Raw genomic sequence first — 24,226 nt, 5'->3', positions numbered from 1 at the left:
CTCTCCCCAAGCACAGGGAGGAGCTCTCTCTGGAATTTCCTTATCTAACTGAGGAAAGTTCTCTCCAACATAAGTGTAGTTGTCTTAAAATTCCTTCCCTAGAAATTTCATTAAATAATCAAGAAAGATTAACCAGGAAGAAGAAAATAGACTAAAGTCATCACCACATCTAGACACGTTAGGTTTTAGTTTGAAACTGTTGGTTCTTGGTGTGCTCATGCCTGAAGAATGACCAGACATGCCAAAGTTTAGGCAAGCACGAAAATGAGGTTTATTGAAGAGAGAAAGGTAGGATTATAGGGCAAGAGCAAGATATAGGTTTACAGAGCCTGGTGCATATGCCATGGATGATGACCGGGGCCATTGTCGCAACAGGGTAGTAAGGGAAAAGAGAGAGAGCTTGGCTAGGGTCTGCGTCCTATTTTATAGTGTCGAGATGGGGACCTCCCTTGTGGTTCAGAGGTCACCATGGAACCACTTTGATTGGACAGTTGGGAGTCACATGACCTGAGCCTTAACCACACGTGTGGGTTCTAGGTCACTTTCCAGACTTTGTGGTACCCATGTGGCTTGGCCCGTGGGCTAGAGAGTCCTCTGCATTCTTTTGCAGCTGGCTCACCAAGTTCTGATTGACAGATTCATAGGGTGTTCCCTCCTTCCCCAGGTATGGAGAATCAGGGTTGGGCAGGACCAAGATGGGGCAACAGCACCCACTTTCATCCCTAGGAGACCTGGAATCCCTCACTATCTACCTAACAGACAGACATTTCATCTGTTTTTCTGAGGGCAGCTTTGAGATTACCTGAGGGACTATATAAGACAACCTTTGTTCACAATGTAGTTTTGCCCCTCATCTTCTTTATATTGTCCACAAACTATTCTTTATCCTTTTGTTCCCTTCAGTGTCCAAAGAGAATCATTTACAAGCCATCAACTGTTCTTTGGGCCCACTGATTTCCCCTAAACATTATTTGCTACCCCTCTAAAATTGCTTACAGCCCTTTCCCCACTTTCCCCTCCTCTGTGTAAAAGGTACTTAAGCCTCAACCAGTTGGCCCTACTTTGAGCCTCATATTTTGTATGGCAACTGTGTTATGCACATTAATAAGTTTGTGTGCCTTTTCTCATGTTAATCTGTTCATTGTCAGTTCATTTCAGTGAACCTTCAGAGAGAGTGAAAGGTGTAAGGCTGGTGGCGGGCACCCCTTCCCTCCCTAAAGAAAAAGAAGAAGTCCACAAGACCCGCTGAAACTAACTGCTGGGCCCAGCTAAGTTAATGAATAACCACATCCGGATATTCACCCAGATAAGAAAAGTTTCGGTTCCTGGAATCCATACATACCACCAGCCCCTCCTAGTTCTCAATACCCACCCTAAAACTGTAATGGAAAATTCCTAACACTTCAAGCCAAAAGTCTTCATGCCGGAAAATCCCCAGCCCCCAACTTTAAAAACATATATAAGCCTACTCAACTCTCCTGGGCGGCACGACTTCTCGGGCCCCTCTCTCTGGGGACCCGTGAACCTTGCCCTTTCTTGGGACCCATTACCCTCGCCCAGGAGCACTCAAATAAAGCCTGGTTGCTTACCCCTTTCAACTCTGCTCGTCCTTCTTTCTCTGGCACCGACCATCCAAAATTCTTACAAAAGGGAAGCTTTCCCTGAACCCCTACAGTATCCTCAGATTGTTTTTTTCTTGCCTTTTTAGCATGCCTTGTAATTTTTTGTTGAAACTGGGCATGATGTTTCAGGTAATAGGAACTGAAGTAGAAAGTCTGTAGTGTGAAGTTTTGTTAATCTGTCTAGGAGTTGGATTGTATATACTATTTGCTGTAGCTGTAGATGCTATACACTTCAAATTCTTCTGTCCTTGTTTCTAATCTTCCCTGTTGTCTTGGGCTTTCCTATGGCCCCTCAGAGAGAGTCTGTGCCTTGAGGCTCTTTTAGCTGTAATCTATTGTTATCACACTAGAGCCCTGTGGGTGTGGTATGAGTTCTGGAGAAGGAGAACTTGTATAATATTATGATTGAACTTCAGTAGTTTAGTGGACCTATGTTCCTGGGCTATGATCTTCACAAATGTTTCTTAGCTTTTTCTCTCACTTAGGTGAGACAGGAAGGCTGAATGAAGCTGAAGTCACCACAGATGGAATGAGTCTCTGGGTGTCTTTTCTCCTGGAGAGTAGGCCTTTATTGGGGAGAATGCTCTGGGCTATATGATTATTCTTCCCTCCACCCCCCACCCTGCCAGAGCCACAGAAGATCTTTCCTGTATCTTTACCATGAGAATGCAGTGGGGTTTTTAGAAGTAATATCCATTAAAATATAGGGTCCCTCTAAGACTATGGACTACAGGAGCTTCTCACTCTCATGCCAGTCCACGCTCAGACTCTGGCATTTCATCAAAACAACCATTTAAATATTCCTACCAGTTTCTGGCTGTTTTTCTTTTTTTAATTGATATGTAACAATTATATGTATTTATGGGGTACATGTGATATTTTGATACACGCATACAATGTGTAATGATCAAAGCAGTGTATTTAGGATATCTATCACCTTAAACATTTATTATTTCTTTGTGTTGGGAATGATTCAAATCTTCTCTTGTAGCTACATATACAATACAATATTACATATACAATAAATTATTAACTAGAGTCACTCTACTGTGCTATCAATCACTAGAACTTATTCCTTTTATCTACTGTATGTTTGCACTCATTAGTTAACTTCTCTTCATCCCCCCACCCCACTCTTCCCAGCCTCTGGTAACTATCATCCTAATTTCTACCTCCATGAGGTTGACTTTTTTTTCTCCCACATATGGGTGAGAATATGTAATATTTGTCTTTTGCATATTCTCAGGTGATAGGTGCCTGGCTTATTTCACTTAACATCATAACCTCCAGTTCCATCCACGTTGCTGCAAATAACAGAATTTCATTCTTTTTTATGGCTAAATAGTATCCCGTTGTGTAAATACATGTATATGCCACATTTTCTTTATCCGTTCATTTCCTAATAGACACTTAGGTTGGTTCCCTGTCTTGGCTATTGTGAATAATACTGCAATAAACATGGGGGTACAGTTACCCCTTTGATATATTTATTTTATTTCCTTTGCATGTATACCCAGTAGTGAGATTGCTGGGTCATATGGTAGTTCTATTTTTAATATTTTCCCTAATGAATGCACTAATTTATATTCTCATCAGCACTGTAAAATATTTCTCCTTTCTTTTCATCCTTGTCAGCATTTTTTTTCATTTTGATAGTAGCCATTCTTTTTTTTTTTTTTGAGAAGGAAAGAGAAGTTTATTAATTTGTCAGCAAATGAGGAGGCTGGTAGACTCCCATCTCAAAGTACCATCATCCTTGATAATAGCCATTCTAACTGGAGTATAGTAGCTCATTGTAATTTTGATTTGTATTTCCCTGATAATTAGTGAAGTTGAGCATTTTTTCCATATATTTATTGGTTATTTTGTTGACTTCTTTTGAGAAATATCTATTGAAATCCTTTGGCCACTTTTTAATGGGATTATTTGTTTTTTTTTTGCTATTGAGTTACTTGAGTTATTTGTACATTCTAGAATATTACATATACAATAAATTGTTAACTAGAGTCACTCTACTGTGCTATCAGTCACTAGAACTTATTCCTTGTCAGATGAATAGTTTGCAAATATTTCCTCCTATTCTACAAGTTATCTAGTCACTTTGTGTATTGTTTCCTTTGCTGTGCAGAAGCTTTTTAGTTTAATATAGTCCCGTTTGTCTGTTTTTGGGGTTTTTTTCCTGGGATTTTTAGGTCTTAGCCTTAAAATCATTGCCCAGATTAATGTTCTGCAACATTTCTTTTATGTTTTCTTTTGGTATTTTCATAGTTTCATGTCTTACATTGAAATCTTTAATTCTTTTTGAGTTGATTTTTTATATGGTGACAGATAGAGGTCTAATTTTATTCTTCTGCATATGGATATCCAGTTTTTCTAGCACAATTTATTGAAGACGGTATCCTTTCTCTGAAGTATGTTCGTGGCAACTTTCTCAAAAATCAGTTGACTCTAAATACATGGATTTATTTCTAGGTTCTCTATTCTAGTCCATTGGTCTATGCATTTTGGTCCTTTCTTCCTTTCTAATTGTTTATCTTTAAGGTTTGATGGTTTTCTGTAGTGATAAGGCTTGATTCCCTCCTCTTTCTCATTTGTGTGTCCTATGTCCCAGTGAGTTTTATACTTCTATGTGTTTTTATATGGTAATTATTGCTCTTTCACTTCCAGATATAAGACTCCCTTAAGCATTTCCTGTGAGACTGAAATGGTAAGGCTCAGGGGTGCTGAATTCTCTGTTTTTGCTTCTTTGGGAGAGACTTTATTTCTTCTTCATATCTGAAAGATAGCTTTGTTGGGTGTAGTATTTTTTTCTGACAGTTTTTTTTTTCTTTCATCACTTTGAATATATCATCCTATTCTCTCCTGGCCTGTAAGGTTTCTGCTGTTAGTCTAACAGAAATTTCCCTATATGTGACTTGACAGTTTTCTCTGCTGTTCTCAGAATTCTCTCTCAAATTTTTGACAGTTTGAGTTCACGCTAAAAAAATAATAAAAATAATAATATATAAATTAAAACTTTTGACAGTTTGAATATTATGTTCCTTGGAAGGACTATTGTGGATTTTATCTGTCTGGGGATCATTAAGCTTCCTGGATCTTGATGTTCATTTCTCTGTCAAGAGTTGGAATATTTTCAGTAATTATTTCATAAAATTGGTTTTCTATGCTTTTTTCCCAATCTCTTCTCCTTTTGAAATTTCAGTAATGTAAATATTTGTTCTCTTAGTGGTGTTTCATAATTCCTGTAGGCCTCTTTCATTCATTTTTATTGTTTTTTTTCTGATTGGGTTATTTAAACAAGCCTATCTTTAAGTTCAAAAATTCTTTCCTCTACTTGATCTAGTCTATTGTTGAAGCTCTTGATTGTATTTTGCATTTAATTCATTGAATTTTTTATTTCTAAGATTTCTGTTTGTTTTTTTTTAATAACAGCTATTTCTTTTTTGTATTTTTCAGTCAGATCATGAATTGTTTTCCTGATTTTGTTGAATTGTCTGTTTGTATTCTCTTGTATCTCACTGAGTTTCCTTAAGATCATTGTTTTGAATTCTTTTTCCAGCATTTCATACATTTCCTTTTCTTTGGGGTTCCTTTGATGGTGCCGTGTTTCCTTACTTTTTCATGTTTCTTGTGTCTCTATGACATTATCTCTCATCTATCTATCTATCTATCTTTATCTGTCTAAGTTGCTGTGATTTGTAATAAGAAATATGTATTTGATCTTTGACTCCATTTCCTGGTACACAGCTCCTAAAACTCTGGGAATATCAAAACAGATGTGTATGCTAATGAGATGGCTGATGGTTAGTGGCTCCTGGATAGCCTCTGGATGCGGGTGATTGCCATCCAACTATGTAGGATTGAAACTTTCAGCCCACTCCAGGCAGTGGAGAGGAGCTAAAGGTTGAGTTGATCACCAATGGCTAATGAGTTAATCATTCCTACAGGATGAAGTCTCCAAGATAATCCTAAAGGAAAAAGTTCAGAGAGCTTTTGGGTTGCTGAACGCATGGAAGTGCTAGAAAGGTGGTGTATTCTGGAAGCTCTGTGTCCCTTCCCCCATACCTTGACTTATGCATTTCTTCCATCTGTATCCTTTGATGTAGCCTTTATACTAAACTGGTAAACTTAAGTAAAGCACTTTCCTGAGTTCTGTGAGCCACTCTGGCAAATAATTAAACCTGAGTAAAGAATCATGAAAACCCTCAATTTATAGCTGGTCAGTGAGAAGTTCCAGAAGCCTGAATTTGTGATTGGTACGTAAAGAGTGTCAGAACTGAACTAAATTACTGATAAGTAAGACACCTCGGCATGAGGGAAGAAACCCACAAATCTGGTCACAGAAGCATTTGTGTTGAATGTTGACTATCTCCCACTCTATTAATGTATCTATCTATGTATCTATCCATCTGTAAATCCAAATAAGTGACTGAGGCAAAAATCTCAATTAATGGAAGTTTATTGAGCCAAGATTTTGAGGACACGCCTGGGAAAAATACAAATCACAGACATTCTGTAGCTGTTTTTCCAAAGGGGCATTGGAGTCTTCAGCATTTTAAAGGCATACAGAGAGAAGGAAATAGGCAGGGGGGAAAGGGGGCTGATGAGGTAGTGGTTCTTGTAAGGCCCATGAAATCTACATTTTACATAAAATAAGGGAGTAAAGGAAGCGTCAGTTATGTAGATGTTCCTGGGTAGGTAGAAGAATGTCTGATTCTGTCTTGTCTTCAGTTCTGTTACCTGTAAGATAAACTGGTAATTCATTTTTAATATGGAATTGAACAGGCTTCAGTTTTAGGTGCTGGACATAGGTACAATTCGCATGTCCTAGCTTATGGGAGGTTAGCAAGAAATTTCCTTAATGGGTGTTCTATGGGGCCAGTTCTTCACAGGTGCCTGAAGCTTTTTATGTCCTCTTTTACATAAGGAATTGGGGAGGTGGTGGTCCTGACAGTTTGATTTTCTTTTTACATATCTCTCTAGAGAAATAAAATAAGTGATACCAATAAATATGTAAATTAGAATGGAGGGAAATGTCATTAAAGTATTCTAAGGCCTTTGTATTGTCCTGGAGGAGGTTAAAATAATCTATTATCAGACTTTGGTAAGTTGAAGATGTATGTAATAATCTCTACAGTAACTATTGAAAAACAAAGCATCACTTGATGCTTTCCGATGTTGTAAAAAAAGAAAGAAAGAAAAGAAAAAATAAATGAAGTAATAGAATGTATAACAGAGAAACTAATTGGGAGGATAGAATTAAAAAAATAGTAAATATGTTTTTTGAAAAGGCAACACCCTTCTCCTCAAATTTATATTAACCTTATATACCAGCTTTTATCATTAATACATACCAACATTCCTTGATCACCTTACACAAAGAGAAGAGTGTATTATATTAGGATGAAGACAAAAATGTCTTTAAATACCATTGAGGAGTAAGGAAGATACTAATTCTACCAACTTTCAGGTTAACAAGGTATAATAGGGTTAGACATACCATCTGAGATGCATTTAAGACAAGAAATATCCATGAGGAACATTCACTGTTGATAATATAAATAAAGTTGTTTTCATGACCTAGCAATCCCAAAAGGCACAACTGAAATGGTGACAACAGGTATTGAATGAGCAGGGAGGAAACTAAGAGCAGTATAGGAAGGCATAGATTACTAAAGGAACTTACTTCCTAGTCAATGAATAAACCCAACAGGGATAGAAGGCATACTGACTTAGGCTGCCTGAATGATTTTCTAATTAGCTAGTCCCATAAATCCCCTAGTAAATCTAAGATCTGTCAGAAGCGACAACCAAGGACTGGGTGACTGGGCATCTGAGATAGCCCTTGTCTTGGAAAAATGGCCATCAGATAGTCCAGTTGGTTCCCATGACTGGCTCTGTGGAAATGGCAGCAACCATTTGGCCTTTAGGTGACTTCAGTTATATCTGCCTTGAAACTTCACAAAATTTTAAGTATTTTTCTAAAAAAATATGTTTGTTAAAAATTAAATTTACCCTTCCTCAAAAGCTAGACATATTTTTGCCATGTACACATTCAAAAATTTGAGGTTATCTTTTTAAAAAGATTGGAGGAATTCAATAAACAACCAGTTGAATTATGTGGCTTTGGAGAGCCATATAAATCAATGTAGCATCCTGCCTATGTCTATTAGGTATGCATAGCTCAAAATATCTTATCATCTCTTCCTCCCTTTTGAAATTCCAGCTGGTGCTCTGTGTTCAGTAATTATGGACTTACTTGATTTCCCACAAGCCATCTCATAACTGTTTTAATAAATTCACCAACCTAGCTTATTTTAGAAATTGTATATTCTATTTAATTCCACTGTCTATCAATGTCAAAAAGTAGACTATGAATTTTATTCCTTTTTGATTCAGTTCTCTATGAAAATAAATGGTGAGACTGTAAGGGAGATAAAGGCCTTACTCCTGTGGTCATTAAATAAATTGATTATGGCTAGAATGTTTCCTTGGGTGGGATGGCTGTTGCTTCAGTGATTTGTTATTATCACTAGCTCTGCAGTGGAAACTTCTGAAGAATTTTAATGATTTAAAAATCCTTATTCTAAAATTAAAAATCTAATCTGAATTCTAGAATCTTAAACTTAAAAACACTTGGTAAAATATTTAGGATTTGGTTTCTCCTGCTATATCACATCTTCTAGGTGGAAAGGTAGCGAGAGGTGGTGCCTGGAAAGAATATTGATTATATCACTCCTTGAGGAGCTAATTTTTCTACCAATGTGTTTATTTTTTACTAATTTTCATGAATCTGAATATAGAGGTTCCCCAAAGGCAAAAATATAGGTTAGTAAAAGGATTTATCTCATATTAAGGAAAAGGTTATGTATGAGTAAAACAAATTTTATTTGTTCTTTGCAGATGTATGTGTTTTCTAATTCTTGGGAAAACTATAAATTGATCTAATACCATTGTATGGACCAGTGGAGGAGCAAGTCAATTGGGATGCAGCTACATGGATTGAGTATCCCTTATCTGAAATGTTTTGTGACTAGAATTGTTTTGGATTTCAGATTTTTTTCAATTTTTGTTGATATTTGCATTATACTGGTTGGGCATCCCAAATCTGAAAATCCAGAAAGAACATTTCCTTTGAGCATCATGTCAGTGTTCAAAAAGTTTTGGATTTTGGAGCACTTTGAATTTCAGATTTTGGATTTGGTATGCTCAACTTGATCTGTAAACTAGAGCCTGATGAGGAGATGTAGCCATTTGAAGTCAGGTATTTAAGACCCCTCAGGCAACTTATTTCTCTCTTTGAGCTGCTTCTCTGGCTCTGTGTTGATGTAGCTTGAGCTTGAATTATTTCCCCTTATCTTTTTAATATTAAAAAATTATATATTTATGATATCAAAATTAATAATGCTTATGGGGTAGAAAATCATAAAAGTACACAATAATATAAGATGCATCACAGTGGAGGAATTACATGTAGATACAGCTTTGTTAACATTTTGAAATGTTCTTACATGTAAAAAAATTATATATAAACACACACATGCACATCTATATAGACCATACCAATGGTTCTCAATCTTGGATGGACATTAAAAATCATTATCAGTGTGCTTTATGTAAGAAAGAGTTATCAAAACTCCAGTCCCTGAAACAATACTTGAAAACAGTTCTTACCTCTACCTTAAAAGATTGATTAATAATATACATTTATTTTTAAGTTGATTTAAAGTGTGCATGCATGTGAATATAGGTATAAAATTATTTATCAAATATGTATATACCTTCATATCTGGATTTTTCACTTAATATTATAAGTATTTCAATGCTATCAAAATTCTCAGTAATCATCAACCATAATGGTCACAAAAATTCCATCTATGAAAATATCAAAAATTATTTATTATCTTATTGTTGAACATTAAGGTTATTTCTAATAAATGCACTATGATGAACATGATGAGCTAAATATTTATACACATTTCTGATTATTTCTGAATAATTCTGATAGACCTCCTAGATCAATCCAAAGGGAAAAGGGGAAACACTTAAATCAAGAAGACACAAGCTTTCCCAGGAACCCCACAGCAGATTCCACTTACAACTCATTGGCCAGAGCAGTGTCATGTGCCACATAGCCACTCCTGATAACAAGGTAGCAAGAGAGAAGTTGGGTCAGTCAGCAAACATATGTCTCTATGGCTATACAACTCTACACACATTTCATCCTCTTTTGTGGAACACAGTCCTCTCTTCCCCAAGTCCATCAACCCCCAAACCTCAAGCAATGGCTGCTTCCAGCTTAGAAACATGAATCTCTGGGTAATAAACAGTTGTCTCCATCCGGTCCAGATACTAACTCCAAGGGATCAGCAATTTATAAGCGAAAGGAGTGATTATCAATCTTTAGCAGTTATCTGAATCAGATAAGAGCTTGTTATAACAAATTGCTAGGCACCACCCAGTGTTTCTGATTCAGTATTTCTGGAGTTGAGCCCAAGAGTTCTTGTTTCTAACAAGTTTCAGGTAATGTTGCTGGTCTAGAGAGTGCACATATTACATACATATTTCATACATATTACATAGCAATAGTACAATAGCACAATCAGAAAATTGACATTAATATAATTCATTGACCTTATTCAGATTTTGCCAGTTTTACATGCACTCATTTGTGTGTGTGTACTTAGTTCTATGCAATTTTATTACACATGTAGATTTGTGTGATTACTACCCACAGTCAAGAGACACAGTAGTTCCATCACAAGGATCCTTTATGTATCCTTTTATAGCCACCACCACCTCACTCCTCCTCCCCCTCATCCCCCAGTATCTGGGAACTACTAACCTGTTCTCCATCTCTGTAATTTTGTCATTTCAAGAATGCTACAGAAATGAATCATACAGTACATGACCATTTGAGACTGGCTTATTTTCACTGAGCAAAATCCCCTTGAGATCTGTCCAAGTTGTCGTGTACATCAATAATTTGTTCCTTTTTATTGCTCATTAATAGTCTATGGTATGGATATATCACAGTTTAATGATTCATCTCTTAAAGGATATCTGGATTATTTGAACATCTTGGATATTACAGATAAAGCTGTGATAAATATCCACGTGCAGGTTTTTTTTGTATGTGTGAATATAATTTTACATTTCTTTAGGATACATGCCCAAAAGTGCAATTGCTCAGTTGCATGGTAATTGCATAAAGAAACCAACAGATTGCCCCACCTCCTCAGGCTCTGCGCTGCCTTGCAGAGCCGGGGAGATAGAAGATGTGGGACAGCACTGCCAGGTGGACACTGCTGGCAGGGAGATTACTGGGGAGTGCCTATGCCCCGCCATGGGAAACTTAGGCCCTGCTTTGGTTCCATGGGTGGTGGCAGTGGATCTTCTTCCATTTGCATGTGATAGTTGTTCAGGAATATTTTGCCTTGAACATGGAAGCAGGGAGTCTCACCGTTGTCCTGAAGTGACTATAATTAATGAGAGACTGAAGACAGATAAACATAAATCTTACCCATGCTCATTCAAGGACTGTACTGAAAGAGAATTTGTGATAGTTATATGTCCTTATTGTGAGAAGAATTTTTGCCTGAAACACTGTCCTCAGTCAGATCGTGAGTGTGAAAAACTGGAAATCCCAAAGATTGGTATGGCTGCCACTCAGAAACTTGTCAAAGACATTATTGATTCCAAGGCAGAAGAGACAGCAGGCAAATGACGGAAAGGTGCAAAAATATGGTGAAACAGCTGTAAGGTTTCACTGATGAAATTGAAGATGTATGCTGATGGGGTTAAATCATTGCCATGGGTTGTCTCTTGTGAGCAGCATATAGCTGTACTTTATTTTTTAATCCAGTTTGATAGATCTTTCTTTTATAGACAGAAAAAAATTTACTTTCAGGTTTTCTTACCTAAGAGGAGAAAAGAGAAGAGCAAACCAACATTCTTTTGCCACTGATGGAACATTGGAAAGACCACAGATTTTTTAGCTTCTCTAGCCAGTCTTAAAAAGCACCATAATAAATAAACAGCTAAGGAATTCAGATTATGTCACATTATTTCAAAAAAGCCATGGATCATACTTTAGCAGCCTGGATTATTAAGCAGGATTGTCCTTTATGTAATGGTGGGAATATTACCTTGAAATATCTCGATGATGAAGAACAATTTTTAAAATATGTTGATTTTTACTTGGAATAGTCATTCAAAGATTCAAGCTAGAAATCACAAGGAAAATTCTTTGTACATGTTTAAGTCAATTTCTTTTACTACAGATACTATTTTTTTTATTTTTAAAGGCTGCTTTTTAACTTATTTCCACTGTGTCATATTTTACATTATCAGTCTTATATTAATTTCAAGTTTTTGTGTTTTAAAGTTTAACTATGAACTGAGAATTATTAGCACATTCTTGTATTTAATTAGTTTTCCTTAGGTTACGCTGTGGTAACAACAAAGGTATATTTCTCAGTGGGCTAATGTCAGCTGTTGATTGGCTGTGGCACCACTCCATGTCATCTTCACTCCAGGATTGAAGCTGAAGGAATGACCCCTTTTGAGGACATTGCCATTCTTATGCCAGAGGGAGAAAGAGATGACAGACATTTCATTTGACTCTCAGAAGACACATGTGCCATTTTTGCTTTAAGCAAGTCACATGGCCAAGACTAGCATCACAGGGCCAGGAAGTACAGTCTTACTATCTATCTATATCATGATGTATAAATTGATGTGTGTACATGAATTGTGGAAACTTAAAGGTCATCTCATTCAGTCTTCTAAGATTGTGGATGAGGAGCCTCAGGCCTAGGAAGGGAAAGTGATTTTCTTTGTGTCACCTAACTGTGCTGGGGCATATTTCTGATAAAGACCCTCCTCCAGTAGGATTTAGCTTTTTTGTTTGTATGAGTGTATTACAAATGAGAAGAAAGATGGGTAGCTCTACTTCATTACAGTCTCTGTGTACATACCAAAGCAAAACATGCCAAAAGCAATTACACTTTTACCAACAAATTCAAATTAATGCTCCTGATTGATGTTTTGCATCTATACCCAACAAAGTTTACTATATAGAAGGAACAGAAATTATTTCTATTTGTTCTTTGTACCTTTTCTATTCTAATTGTCATGGACATGTATAGTAGCCTTACATTTAATTAAAGGAATAAACTCAGAAAAAAAAGAAACCAACAGACTGTTTCTCAGGTGGCTTTACCATGTTACATTGTCACCAGCTATGTATGAATGACCTAGTTTCTTCACATCTTCACCAGCATTTGGTGTCATTGCTATTTAATATTTTAGTTTTTCTGATTAGATGTGTAGGATACCTCTTTGTACTTTTAATTTTCATTTCTTTGATGGCTAAAGGTGTTGAACATCTCTTTGTGGGTTATTTGACATTTGTATATCTTCTTTGGAGAAATGTCTATTCAAGTTCTCAACTCCAGACCTACTTGCCCATTTAAAATATTGAATTGTTTGTCTTTTTGTTCTTGAGTGGTTATATATATATATATATATATATATATTCTGGATAGTAGACCCTTATCAGATATATTATTTACAAATATTTTCTCCCATTTTGTAGGTTGCCTTTCCCTCTGTTGGTTGTGTCCTTTGATTCACAGTTTTTAATTTTTATATAGTAAATTTATTTATTTTTACTTTTGTTGCCTTTGCTTTTGGTGTCATACCCAAGAAATTATAGCCAAATCCAATGTCATGAAGATTTTCTTCTAAGAGTGTAATAGTCTTAGTTCTTAAATTTAAGTCTTTGATCCATCATACGTTATATTTGATATGTTGAACCCTGTGAATGCATCACCTTTAAAAAAAATTACACAAGAGTGTGATGGATGGTGAGAGCCTGTAGTATCAGCTATGAGGGAGGATTGCTTGCAATACAGCAGGACCCTGTCTCAAAAAAAAAAAAAAAATTTAGACAAGAAAGCTGGCAAAAAAATAACTTTTAGGCTTTATTAGGTTAGAATTATATAGTCATTTGGCAAGAATTGACAACTTTGGGCTGGGCATGGTGGCTCACGCCTGTAATCCTAGCACTCTGGGAGGCCGAGGTGGGTGGATCGCTCGAGGTCAGGAGTTCGAGACCAGCCTGAGCAAGAGCGAGACCTTGTCTCTACTAAAAAAAAATAAAAAAGAAATTATCTGGCCAGCTAAAATATATATAGAAAAAAATTAGCCGGGCATGGTGCCGCATGCCTGTAGTCCCAGCTACCTGGGAGGCTGAGGCAGTAGGATCCCTTAAGCCCAGGAGTTTGAGATTGCTGTGAGCTAGGCTAACGCCACGCCACTCACTCTAGCCTGGTCAACAAAGCAAGATTCTGTCTCAAAAAAAAAAAAAAAAAAAAAAAGAATTGACAACGTTGTAGATTCAAACTTCACATATAGAAAGTTATTATGTAAGTTAATTTATTTGTAGGGCTTTTTATGTAGCTGATTAAATGTTTGAAATTTTCTTTACATAAGCTTTGGATATTTCACTCACAATTCCCAGGTAGATTGTATTTTTATTGCTACTCTAAACACTACATGTTCCCATTATATTTTCTCACTGTTTCTTGCTGGCTTTCAGGAAAACTAGGTTTTTAAAAAAATTTGTATTGCATATGTTCACTTTAATGAACTCTCTTATTAGCTGTAATCATTCTAATATTTTGTTCCCAATGGCTTCTCTAGAACTGTTTATGTGGGGAGAAAATATGCTTCTCTGTTTCCAGATGATGTTTGTCTACTAGTATAAACTTAAGAGTATCACCTTAAAATTACTGGAGAATCAGTAAGGTGGTTATCATAAGTTGGCTAGCTCTAAATTAAACATACAGTTAGATTGTTTTTCTTTATAGCTAGAAAATATATTAGAAAAATCCACTTCAAGTTACCAGAAAAAATGTAGTAACAAAAAATAAAATAGTCTTCTTCCATTAATTTTGACTCATTTTTCTTTCCTGCATTACTAAGTATAGTTACCAAGAGTGCAGACTTTGATGATGGAAATCTGACATTTACTAACCATGTAACTTTTGGCAATAAAACTCTGTAAACCTCAGTTCCTGCATCAGAAAGTTGTTATCAGATTCCATACCTCATGAGGTTGTTGTAATAATTAAATGAAATAATCCCTGTGAAATCCTTAGTGTAACAATGATACATAATAAACATAAAATATAGTTATTATTGTTAATTTCTTGGGCAAGACATCCAGAACAATGTTATATGATGAGATTATAGAAGGCATTGCTTTACTCTCTATGACTTTAAAGAGGATACTGTTAGTGTTTCAACATTAAGCCTAATGCTTACCAAGTTGGATTTACCTTGAATGAAGCTTCAGATTCAGTCTTCCACATACACATGCCCTTCCAAGGCCCTGAACAATGTGTTCATATGATCATATATTTTTATAAAATTTTCAAAATTTTACATCATATTTCCACAACTGTCAGTTGGCATTGGAGTTATTATGATATATCAGTTATTTATTGCTATGTAAAAACAAAACTTAAAACAAGAATCATTTATTAGTTCAAAATTCTGTGAGTAGGCAATTTTGGCTGGCTTCTGCTGGTTGGTTCTTCTGCTCTTCTTTCCTGAACTCACTCATGTGGCTGCAGCCAGATGGTGGGATGCCTGGGGGATGAAGAGCTCCTGATGGCCTCATGTACATGTCTGGGGTCATGGAGAAACTGGGCTTCATGTCTCTAGCATCTAGTAGACTATTATTGGCTAATTCACATGGAAACTATATTCCTTTTGCCAATACCACACTGTCATGATTTACTATAACTTTGAGTCCTCCAACTATGTTCTTTTCATAGTAGTTTTGGCAATTTTAGTTCCTTTGTTTTTCCATAAAATTTTAGAATAATCTTGTTAACATCTACTAAAAATTCTTGCTGAAGTATCTACTGGAATTGTGCTGTATCTATAGATCTAAGTGGGGAGAATTGATATCTTAACAATTGATTCTTTTAGTTCATGGATGTGGTCTATTTTTCCACTGATTTAGATCTTCTTTTATTTCTTTTATTAGTTGTAGTTTTTGCATACAGAACCTGTTCATATTTTGTTAGATTTATTCCTAAGTATTTCACTTTTCTGTGATATGGTGGTTGTTATTTTGATTAATTTGTAATTCCAATTGTTCCTTGCTAATATATATGAATATGATTGATTTTCATATATTCACTTTGACCCCTGCAACCTTGCTCAATTCATTTATTAGTTCTAAGAGATGTTTTATAGATTCTTTGGAATTTTGTACCTAAACAATCATGTCATGTGCAAATAGAAAATTTTATTTTTTTCTTTTCAGTCTATATGCCTTTTTATTATTTTTTTGCCTTATTGCACTTGTCAGAATTTCCAGTATGATGCTATATAGGCATGGTGATGGGTGATATCCTGCCATTTTCCTGATCTTCAGAGAAAGCGTTCAGTCTCTCACCATTCAGCATGATGTTGAGTAGGAGTGGTGAGAGAGTGGTTGGTGTAGATGCCTTTTATTAGGTTAAGGAGGTTTATTTGGATTCTTAGTTTGTTGAGAGTTTTTATCATGAATGGATGTTAAATTTTGTTTAATGCTTTTTCTGTATCTAATGAGATGGTCATATGATTTTTAAAATTTAGTCAGTTAATATAATAATTACTTTTATTGTTATTTGAATGTTGAAATAGCCTGAATTTCTAGGATGAACCCCGCTTGGTTGGGAAATGCTATCATTTTTATATATTACCGGACTAAATTTGCTGATTCAAGTTTCTGTAGTATCTTTTTTTTTTTTTTTACCATTTCAAATGTGGATTTTATTTTGGCATAGTAGTTTGGATTTATTTCTATTTCTTATTTCAGTCATTTCCCCTTTAACTTTGCCTTTATTTCAGTTTATTTTCCCTTTATGGCTTCATCTCCTTCATCTGCTTTATAAAGATTCTATATTCTAGCTTACCTTGGAAGATGCCAATTTAATTCCTTTTCTTAAATTAAACTTTTTATATTTTATCATGAATAAGTTAGAGTATACAATTACTAGGAGACATTCATTTTATGTGGACTTGCTAGACTGCATTAGATCTTTTCTTGCTTTAATAGTTGGATTCTCTGATTTTCTAGAACATAAGATACAATTTTTTCTGGTATAGTGTTATATAAAATGTTATCTCCACATGTGCTAATCCTGTTACTCTTTTGTTTTTCACTTCTCAATCAATGTTTTCATCTACATTTACTTAGGCAACTAATAATGATTGGATATACTCTACCTCCAAATACCTTTCTGCTGTGTTGAGCATTAGAAATTGTAGTTTTTGAGGCTGGGCGCTGTGGCTCATGCCTGTAATCCTAGCACTCTGGGAGGCCGAGGCAGGTGGATCACTCGAGGTCAGGAGTTAGAGACCAGCCTGAGCAAGAACGAGACCCCTTCTCTACTAAAAATAGAAAGAAATTATCCGGCCAACTAAAATATATATATATAGAAAAAATTAGCCAGGCATGGTGGCACATGCCTGTAGTCCCAGCTACTCAGGAGGCTGAGGCAGTAGGATCCCTTAAGCCCAGGAGTTTGAGGTTGCTGTGACCCTAGGCTGATGCCACGGCACTCACTCTAGCCCGGGCAACACAGCGAGACTCTGTCTCAAAAAAAAAAAAAAAAAAGAAAAAAGATATTGTAGTTTTTGAATAGATATAGGAAGAGAGGATATAATAAAGTAGAAGAATCAAAGAACATGGCTGTTTGTGATTCTGGCTTTGGCTGATATAGCTGGAGCACAATCATATGTGGGTCTTTTGTTTCCATGTTTGTTTGTTTGTTTTGAGAGGGGGTCTCACTCTGCCGCCCAGGCTGGAGTGCAGTGGCACAATCATAGCTCACTGTAGACTCGAACTCCTGGGCTTAAGCCATCTTCCTTCCTCAGCTTTCCAAGTAGCTGGCACTACAAGTGTTTGCCTCCATGCTTGGCTAATTTTTCTATTTTTTGTAGAGATGAGGTCTCACTAAATTGCCCAGGCTGGTCTCGAACTCCTGGCCTCATGCACTCCTCCTACCTCAGCCTCCCAAAGTGCTGGGATTATAGGCATGAGCCATTGTACTGGTTGGCTGACTGTCACATGTTTTGTTGGTTTTTATATTCCCTGTGTCTCAAAGTTAGAGACACATAATGAAGGACAGTCAAAGCCTTTTCCTCCCTTTTTTGGAACTTTCTATGATGTTTTATTCAGATTGTGGAAAATGTGGTTTATAGTTCAATGTTGTTTCTTAATCCATTTTGATTGAGAATGTAGGCAATGGAAATTCCCTTTGGACTTGTCATATGATCTCATTTTTAGTTTATAATGTCATAGCCAGTTTTTGTCTCTCTCTCTCTCTCTTTTTTTTTTTTTTTGGTATTGTCATGGATTTTTAATGGTGAGTTGAGTGTGAGTAGCTTTATCAGGCAATGCTGGTAGGTTGCCATACAGAGAGACATCCTGAAGTTTGTGGAGTAACTCATGTAAAGTCATATGGCCTCTAAATATAAAAGTTTGCATTTGAATTTAGTTTTGTTTAGTGGTTCCGGGATTATAATGAAGTTTCAGAAAGAATTTAATACACATGAGGAAATCAAGTGCTGTATTGAGGAAACTCAAATTTTATGAATTTGGAGGTGAGGTGAAGCAATGTTATATGAGTGCTGTCCGGAAAGTATCCAACCATTGTTAATATGTGATTTTCATATTACATGGCTGGATACTTTCTGGACAGCCCTGGTATATTAAAATCCAAAATGTGAGTGTGCCATCACCATCTTGTAGAGGAAATGAAGCATAGATGATGTCACTGGAGTTGGGAAATTCTGTAGCCTGGGAGGTAGGTGTTAAAGTCAGTAAGAATGGGAATAAGACTAGGGGAAGGGATCAATAGATAGATTAGTCCATTGATTTAAGACATCAGGAGTGGCAGTATGATCTGTTAGGACTTGATAAAGCAGTTTGGAGCAAAGAACATTCACAGTTTTAGCTCCTCCTCTTGCCGGTTAGCATATGGGACTAGGAAAAACAATGGCTTCCGCTGGAGGAAAAGGTTCATGAGGTAGTTGTATTGTCACAGCAAAGCCATGTTTCAGTTGAGGCAGCATTTGTGGACAGTTTTGAGACTATATACAATAGTCTGTCATATAATTTGAGTAATCCTTTTGAGGCCTCTTTGCTCTCTGTGGTACTCTCTTGGCTTCGGGTCAAACTGTCTCAAAGTCCATGTAATTCTGCACTCCATTTGTGTCCTCTTGTGATTCTATCTACGGGGATTAAATTTCTTTCTAATTCCTTGGTATGAAGAAACTTCCTCAGATCCCGTGAATTCCTCTATTTTTGTCTAGACCATCTTGGTTTTGCCCAGCTAGTTTTTTCTCAATCCCCTGAACCTCTCTCATTTTATATTGGAAGCCACATCCCTACCTTTTGACTATTTTTGGACTAAGGTAGCATAAAATATATCCATCTGCAAAGCCATTTACAGTGTATTTTCTCCAGTTGAAAAGTGAATGACATCCTCCCAATTTATAACAGTTTAGTGGAGGGTTTCTTTCTTTCTTTCTTTTTTTCTGTTTCTATATATCTAATTAAGACTCAACCATCCCTCTTGTTTTTATGTCCCCACAACAGAAAAGGGGAGAATAAATTTCCATCTTTTCTGCCTTATAAGTTGAGAATTCATACAGTGATGCATTTTGAAAATATTTTCCCAGCTTTATTTATGAGTAGGTCCTTTAAGACCAGGATTAAAGTCTTTTTTTCCCTCCCTTTACAATCAATAATGCCTGGCAGTTTGTCATGGAACAATATTACATAGATCTGACTGATTTATTCTTCCCAAAGTCTCACTGATTACTCACTGGCATCCTGTGATCTTTTAGTATTTTATAAATGAAATTATTAATGAGTTTGGTCTTTTCAGGTATCAAAGTTAAGGTGACCAGACTATAATTTTTAGGGCTATTACTTTATTTTCTTCTATAGAGATAGCTCCTACACGTGTCCTTTCTCAGGCTTTAGGCTTCATCACTGTCTTCCAAGTGTTCAGAAAGATTATTTCTATGATAAATTCGGGATATGTCTTAAATAACCCTGGATCTCTGCTACCAGGGCATGCTGATCTGAAACATCCACTATATTTAATCTGACTCATTTATCTCCTTTTCTGGATGAACTTTCTATCCTCTTGCCCAGGTGGTAGAAACTTGGTTTGACCAGTGTTGAACCTTTTACAGGCTTCATACTAAAATTCAGCTTTAGAAAAAATAAAAGCAATTACTCCCTTGAGAGCTCTGTATTTCATACTCATAATCTCTCATTCATAAAATTAGATAATAAAAATAATCAGAGCTATTTGAAAAAACCTGGGAAAGATGCCCAATAGTCGAGCATCTGTTATTACTTCTCTATATATCTCTTATCTCCATTGCCATAGGCTACTGAGAAATTGGTCAAGGAGGCTTTGTAGCTTCACATTTTAAATCAGAAGTTTCCACAGTTACGTCACCTTGTTCTTCTGGTAAATCTAACTCAGAGGTTTTCCTAACTGTGGGTTTCTTCCTACTTATGACAAGTCAAAGTTATTTAATTAGTTTATTGAATAAACTAAACTTAGTAAAGTAAAGCAGAAACCACCTTTAATTTATTCTTTTTCATTTGTCCTTTGCATTAGTTATTTCCAGCCCTGAGATAAAATCTCAGTCAGGTCCCAAGACTCTTCTGTCTCATTAAATAATGAAAAATACTGTGCAAATGAATAACAAAAGTCCAAAAAAATCTCATTCAGTTTAAAATTTCTCTTTTTCAGGCTCAGGAGACTGAGAAGATGTGGTAGGGAGGGGTTCTTTCAATCTAACATTTTTTGCTTCACTGCACTATCCACTTACTAGTTGTTGTTTTGAGGCCCTTTGTTATAAGAGTAGGGGATGGAGAAGTAAGGGGCAGGAAAGTCCTTTTGGACAGGTGAAGTTATAATCTGGTGCTGATGCCATCTGGGCATGGTGGAATCTGAAGCTTACCTGTCTTTTCCTGGAGTACTTCCCTGAGTTCAGCAACTCTCTCCCTGGAGACTTTCACCTACAGTTCCTGGCATGAGTGATGCTGCTTCTGTGTGGCCAATTCCACCCCTCCACTCCACTTCCACATCTATGGCACACCTTCATCTTCTTGTCGAGGCTGCCTCCCTCGTGGCTGGAGCTTCTGGTGGAACTCATGGGCAGTTAATCAACTTGACTATAGGCCAGCACCATTCCACGAGCTTCGTATCTGATCTATGGAAAACAGTCCCCTCTGCCCTGCTTTCAACGGACTTATAACTCACTACTGATACAGCCCTCTTTTTCTTCTGTAGGCAGCTCTCGCTACACTTAACTTTGCTTTTTTTGTTCAGTCATAGGTCAGGTAACTTCCACCTCTTTGCCTAAAATTCCAGAGAATGCATGTTAGCTTTTCAAATGGTCCATCTGAGTTTCCCTTCAATTGGCTTGAATGAGGGAGAGAGCTCTAACAACAGTTTCCAAAGAAAATCCTCATTAACAACCTCTTTACCCCCTCAGTGGATTCTTAGATATGTCTTAGACAATTTGGAGGTAAATAATTGAAGAGCTGGTTTCCCACTGTCTTCAAATGTCCACTGGAATGTAAGGAGCAACAAAGTAGGCAGTTTTATATGTTTTGGTTTATCACTATATCATTTGGTTTTCAATAAGTGTATGTTGAACATATGAATGAATGAATGAAAAAGCAGTCAGGCACCCTGTTTTAGGACATGTGTGTGTATTTTTTATATATATACATATATGGCGCCTATTGTATTGTTTTCAGACTTTGAGGTGTCTGTTGACCCTCCCAAAAAGGAAACCCAAAAACAAAAAAGCCAAGAAATGTCAAATTTAATATCCTATTATACTTATTTAATTTTGAATTTATCTTTACAAATAGGATAAATTCAAAGTTTGTAAATTATCTTTCAGTGGGGATGTCTAAACATATATTTTTTCAAGGAGCAAAGGCTATTAATTCAAAGCCAGAAGTTTAGCAAATCTTACACAGTCCAGAATAAATAGGAAATTTAGTTTATTTCAGCAGTTTGTTCCATCCATTTGCAGATTACAAATTCCAGCTAAAACCTTGAGAATCTAGGAAGAATGTGCAAAAAGTAGAACTTACTGGACTCTGTGGCTCACAGATTAAGAGACACTTTAAGGCCAGCATCTGGAAATGCTCCTCTCTCATATTTCTTTGATATGTGTCTGTGCCTTTAAAGCAGAAGTTTTAAAACTTGTTCTGACTATGGATCATGTTGGCAGTCAAGGCAGTGAATCAAGTTGGGCTTTGGGGAGTTCAAACATCAGCAAAGATGAGTCACCAGTGGTGTCGCTGGAAAAATCTCCCTAGAGTTAACTGGACAACGTGACACTGTTTGAAGTTGTAAATCAGGGATTTTACAAATAAATTATTTATCTACATAAGAATCACAAATGTAGACATAGAATGGCAAATGATTTTCTTGTCATGGGCCAGCTTTGAGCAATTGGCAGTGGTGCCTGGAAAGCCAGGGTGAGAAGGGATTTGAGGCCGTACTGTGTGGTTGATCAGTGACAGCACATGCCACCGAGAGACAGCACGCTCTAATTCCTACTGTGCTCAACTACATTTAGAACACTTACAGTGTCAGAAGTAGTTCAAGTGGCTAATAATGAGGGAATATGGTCAAAGATGGTAAAGGGAATCCTACCCTGTTCTTCTCTCTTAAATCAATTAAAAGCAACACAAAGATTAAAGAAAAAGAATACAAACTGTCTCCTTTAATGCACCTAGGAATCACTCACAACCCAAATGATAAAGGATAACAGACAAATTGGTAAAATCAGAGCAAACAAAAGGAAAATATGAAAGGAATATATCTCTCTATATTTCTGAGAAGTGTTCAGAGTTTCCCCCAAATAGATGGCTCAGACTTGAAGAGCACAAACAACAGTCTTTTAATATGGCAAAGTGTTGGATGTGGTAACCCTAAACTTCATTCTACTCTCACAGAGTGGCAGCGAGGCAAGATCAAGGAACTTGAAAGCAAAGCTGCCATCTCATGAAGAAGGGTGTTGCAAGGACATGGCAAAGGGGTGAAAGTAAGTCACAGTCAACTTTATACCTGCAGATCATTGTGCTGAATTAGTAATGACATTGCCATATAAAACTCATCCTATTCACGTGGAACGTGACACACTGGCAGCAGTGTACCATGGAGTTCCCAGATGGTGGGAGAATATCATGTAGTTCTTAAACTTGCCTGTGGTAACAACTCACTTCCCAGGCTTTTTCTTCAGCGAATAACAGGCCTAGAAAGAATGAATTAGAAATGAACCAGCATGGGCTTAAATTTAAGTACAATAAGTGTAAAGGAGGAAAAGAACCAAATGCGCTAGAGGTTGATGATGAATATACATCAGAAGAGGGTACACTAAGTGGTAGTTGAACATTTCAAACACTTGTCAATGACATCAAAGAAATTTCAAAGGTGGTGAAACAAGAACACCAGAAAAAATACCAGGTTTAAAGGAATGATGACTAAGACAACAGGAAGATATGAAAAGAGATCTGAAGTATTCAGGAAAGAAATGAAAAGAAAGAAAAAAAATTCCAGGAATAAATGTAGCATTAAAAACAGGAAAAAACAATGAAGTGTATGAAAGACATATTTGAGAAGAATTTATAAAATAAGATATAAACAAAAGTTAATAAAAAACAATACAGAGTTAAAATCTGTTTTAAAAAACCTGGTATGTATGAGACAGTTATATAAGTCAGGTTCCAATCATGAGACAGAAATCAGTGATGGAAACTGGAAAGGTTTAATTAAAGAATTATTGACTATAAGAAGAGGTTGGAGTAGTGGGATGTTAGCTACTGTGTTATTTTGCCAGGGCTTCCACATCACAAAGTACCATAGATGGGGTGACTTAAACAGCAGAAATTTATTTTTTCTCAAATCTAGAGACTAGAAGAGTGAGATAAAAGTGTTGGCAAGATTGCTGTCTCCTGGGGCCTCTCTCCTTGGCTTGTACATGACTGTCTTCTCCCCATGTTTTCACACGGTGTTTCTTCTGTCTGTCTGTGTCTAAATTTTCCTCTTCTTATAAGGACACCAGTCATATTGGATTAGGGTCCACCCTAATGGGATCATTTTTAACTTAATTACCTCTTTGAAGAGCCTATACAGTCACATTCTAAGGTTCTGGGGATTAAGACTTCAACATGTGCATTTTGGGAGGACACAATTCAGCCTTGTTATGCTAGTAAGGAGCAGAAAGAACTCTAAATACATAAAGAGCAGATATAGGTAGCAGCCACCATCCATAGGAATGAGGTAGATTACTCAAGGAAGATAGGTTACCCAAGCCCTGGTAGACCTTCCTCCCCTCCCCCAGGTTTGAGACCCAGTCCTTGTGGAGAGGGCATGGTGTAGCTCACTAGAAGGCAAAATTCAAGGAGGCTGTGAAGCTGTCCATGAGGGGGTCCTGGGGTGGCAGAGAGCATTCTGGGGAAAGTTTCCCATGAGGAGGTGCCA

General features: G+C 36.6%; 1 pseudogene; it reads left to right on the top strand.

Annotated features, from left to right (window-relative positions):
* Nucleotides 1-10,791: 10,791 nt before the first annotated feature.
* Nucleotides 10,792-11,831, top strand: LOC123634825 (annotated as a pseudogene).
* Nucleotides 11,832-24,226: the final 12,395 nt, after the last annotated feature.

This window comes from Lemur catta, chromosome 3, assembly GCF_020740605.2.
Source record: "Lemur catta isolate mLemCat1 chromosome 3, mLemCat1.pri, whole genome shotgun sequence".
Lineage (NCBI taxonomy): Eukaryota > Metazoa > Chordata > Mammalia > Primates > Lemuridae > Lemur > Lemur catta.
This window is presented reverse-complemented; position numbering and strand designations above follow the sequence as displayed.